We start from the raw sequence: 4,548 nt of genomic DNA, 5'->3' as shown, positions 1-4,548 counted from the left end.
ACGGACTTCAGCACCTGATAATGAGAACTTCATTATTCCCGACCGGTATGAGAGCCATGGCAAAACATACAAAAGGGACACGAAAACAGAGGAAGAGGCATAGGGAGAGGGGAATTGAAGGGGAGAGAGGGAGGGAGATATAGAAAGACAGATAGATAGATCATGCAAACAGAAACAGACGGGCAGACAAAAAAAAAGAAAAAAGAAACGAAAAAGAGACAGCCAAGACACTCCATTTCCCAAGGCGACTCTGCGGCCGATCTACTTCCCTATCACGAAAACAAACTTCCACACAGGAATTCTAAGCCTCCGAAAGGGGGGAAGGAGAGGGGAGAGAGAAGTAGAGAGAGGTACAGGGGGTGGGAGGGGGGGGAAGGGAGCGAGGGATGGGGTAGGTCGAAGAAGGAGGGGAATAAAGACCCTTTTGTTAAGGGACTTTCAAACCTCATAGAAATTACCCCAAATGACCCCCTCACAATTTTTATTTCTCATTGTCCAGGCTCGTCGGCCGTCACCTAATGGCCGCATTCCCTATTCCAAGGGAACCGTCGGCGGCGGATTTAATGGTTAGCAGAGAACCCATGGCACGCCGCGGGGAACCTCGAGTCGACGAGCAGGGGGGGAGGGGGGAGGGGGGAGGAGTGAGTGGAAGGGGAAGGGGGAAGGGAAGGGGGAAGGGGAAGGGAGAGAGGCGAAGGGGGAAGGAAAGGGGAGGGAAGTAAGGAGAAGGGGAAGGGGGGGAGGGGAGGAGAGGAAAATGGAGAGAGAAGAGAGGGGATGGGAAGGAGGAAAGGGCAGAGAATGAGAAAAGGGAGAAGAGGGGGCAGAAGCGTGATGGATAAGGGAGGAGAAACGGGAAAGAATATATGGGAAGGGGAGAATGGGGAGAATTGGGAAGGGTGTGTGAGTGTAGGGGAGAAAGAGAGAAGGAAAGAGAGGGAAATGGAAGTAATGGAATGGGGAAGGGGTCACAGTACAAGGAACAGTAGATATTTTCCCTTTTTTTTTTTAGGCCGAGGTGAGAGTTGGTCTTTGGACGCGGACGAAACCTGAAATGCATTGTGATGAAGGGGGAGGGGGGACGTGAGGAGAGAGATGTAAAAGGAGGGGAGGAGGAGCTTCATATCAGTATTCTCTCCGTAGGGCGATGATGGCTTCATATCTCACATTAGTGTCTCCCTTTCGACCATAGATGCAGATACAAGGCCTCTCTCTCTCTCATTCTCTTTTACATTGATATTTTATACAAACATACGTATATGTACACACACACACACACACACACACACACACACACATACACACACACACACACACACACACACACATATATATATATGCACATATTTATACATATACATATGTATACACATACACACAAACACACACACACACACACACACATACACATACACACACAACACACACACACATACACACACACACACACACACATACACATACACATACACATACACACACACACACACATATACACATATACACATAAGCACACATGCACGCACGCGCACAGAGTCAGACAGACAAACAGACACACTGGCAAACATACAAAAAGGACACGCGAACAAACAAAGACACGCACATGCAAAAAAAAAAAAGAGCAAAATCCTGAGATTCCTCGCAATGACAAGACGAAAATTCAGCAACAAGCAACCACCCCAGCTTCAGCATCCCCCCCCCCCCCCCCCCCCCGCGTCCAACCCCAGCGAGATGGAGAGTCAACAGGTGATATGCCCCCAGATGCTGCTATGCCTTGTTTACACTGAGCTCCTCGCGCCTTGAAAACGTTTACTCACAACAAAGTTCTGGCATTATTCAACGTCCTCTTTGCCCCTTCCTCCCTCCCTCTCTCTCTTCCTTCTTTCTTCCTTTCCTCCTTCTCTCCTTCTTTGCCTCCCTCTCCCTCCCTACCTCATTCTTTATTTCCCTCTCTCGCTCCCTTTATATTTCCTTCTCTCCCCCCCTCCCCTCTCCTCCCCCTTTTTTTTTCACGCGCCTAAAAATATATACATATCACCTCCTATTTTTCCGTATCTCTATTTCATTAGCGACGCTCAACCACTTCCGCATAGATCCACTCCCCCCGCTCCCCCCCCCCCAAAAAAAAGGAAGAAAAAAAAAAAAAAAAAATGCCACGTGGCTCCCAGAAGCATATTTTGCGCCCTTCTGTTGTCTTAAGCTCGGCCATTCTTCTCGTTCAATATCTGAGCAATCCTCTATTAATTTTACTTCATCGCCATTTATTAAGATTAGTTCTTCCTTCCCCCTTCTACACTCATTTTCTTATTTTCTTTCTATTCTTTTCTTCTGTTCTTCCCTTCTCAGCTTCGAAGGATAATTGACCCACGTCTTATAATTTCCTTTTTCATCGACCTTCACTATGCACGATCCATAATGCCACATTTTCTCATTTCCCTCCTTCACTCTATTCCTCCTTCCTCCTAAAGAAAATGAATCAGCTGCTTCTCAAATTCTCCTTTCTTCGTTCCTTCACTACTCTCCCTCTTTATCCCTCTCATCTCTCTTTCTTGTCTTTCACATCCTTTTTTATAATTATTCGTCTTCAAAAAACTAGCGAAAATATAAACACTGAAAAAGCTAAGTGAACTTCTCTAACAAACCTTCGAAACGGCCATGGAGAAAATCAAATAAAATTAAAAGAAAAAAAAAAAACAAAAAACACAGAAAAAGTTAAGTGATCTTCCCCGACAAAAAATCCCAAGGAATTCTGACAAGAACACCTGTGACCTGCCTCGCAACTGCCTCTAGTCACTACATGACCCCCCCCCCCCCCCCCACATTACAGATCAATGGAAAAGGGCACATAAAACTTCTAAATACCCACCTATCAAATATGCATGAAAACAACGTACAAACCGACAGACAGACAAACAAACGTTAACCGCAACAGCCATATAACAATAATACGGTCATACACCTACATCACTTCGGCAATAAATCATCACAACCCCCCCTCCAATCCTCCCCCCCCCTCCCTTAATTTCCAGCGCCTCCGTGTTATTGCTGCGCCTGCTGATTACTGGCGTCACGGCACCGTATGTCACTCTTATCGATAACAGAATCTCCGAAAAAATAATGGCCATGCAAGTCACTGTCCTCAAATACAGAAGGATATAGCAATTTGAACAACAAAAGGAAAGAAATGTGGAATTAAAGACAAGCCTATACCTACAATTTAGACCCTCCGAAGACAATTTCCTCCGTAATGAAAAACCTCTTCCCTAACTTAACTTTTAGCACTGTCCAAAATGCCACTTCCATCTTTTGAAATGTCCAGGTTCGAGAACACATACAAGCCCTATTACGATCCCTACCATCATCACCAGCCTCCGCTTCATCATCATCACCCACCCGCTCCTCTGCTGCACCTGCCTCCCGCGGCGACGCAGGTGCGCCCTGGCTCCCTCCAGCGCCGCCAGCGAGTGACGACGACGATGACCTGCCATGTGTCTTGCGGTAGCCCTTCCGCCCGAGGCTACAATCAACTCATGCTGCTCGAGTCAATCTAGCCCCTAACTGGATTCCTGTAACGAAGTGATCGCCGGGCGAAACCAGGCTGCAGGCCCCGGCCACGCATCCTGCTCAACCGCCTTCTCCGCGCGCGCGCGCGCACACACACACACACACACACACACACACACACACACACACACACACACACACACACACACACACACACACACAGGCAAACACGCACGCACACGCACGCAAGCACGCACGCACGCACGCACGCACACAAAGGCGTGCGCAGACACATTACTCACGAACGATTTCTACTTCATATAACGGAAATCATCATGCCCACGGCACGTCACTCCGGCCTCGGCAGTAGAAAATTGACTTAATTTCCCCTCGGCTATTTGCACGTCGGCGGAGGGAGTCACGCTAAGGCAATAAATCCCTTGCCATCCGTATGACGCCGTTCAGAAAAGAGAATGGCAGGAGATGCGATCGGGTTGGAACAAGGGAATATGACCGACTACGAACGAGGGGTCCATCTTTATAACGCAGCCTGTTGTAAAATGCGGTGCTCAACGTCCGTAGACTTTCAGGTCGCCACTCTTAGACTCCACTGACTGTTTCAATTCGGATACTCTACTACTTCCGTGCGAAAGGGAATACTGATTATCCCGTAGACAAAGAAGATACATCAAAGCGCCTTAAACACCACGCTATCTACAAATATACGCTTTTATAAACACGCAGTTAATTCCGGGAAATCCCCCAACACACGAAAACACACAAAAAATAATGCGGACTACACACACACAAGCAAATCACCACAATAACAAAAGCAAAAAACACTGCCACCACTGCTATCACATCCCCTCCCTGCCCGGCAGAGGCCCCGCCCCGGCCTCGGCCCTACCTCTCTTATTAACATGAGAAAGAGAAAGAGAGAGAGAGAGAGAGGGAGAGAAAGAAAGAGAACGTGAAAGAGAATGTGAAATATATAGAGATAATGAGAGAGAGAGAGAGAGAGAGAGAGAGAGAGAGAGAGAGAGA

This window comes from Penaeus chinensis, chromosome 40 (assembly GCF_019202785.1).
Source record: "Penaeus chinensis breed Huanghai No. 1 chromosome 40, ASM1920278v2, whole genome shotgun sequence".
NCBI lineage: Eukaryota > Metazoa > Arthropoda > Malacostraca > Decapoda > Penaeidae > Penaeus > Penaeus chinensis.
Note: the sequence above shows the minus strand (reverse complement) of the source record.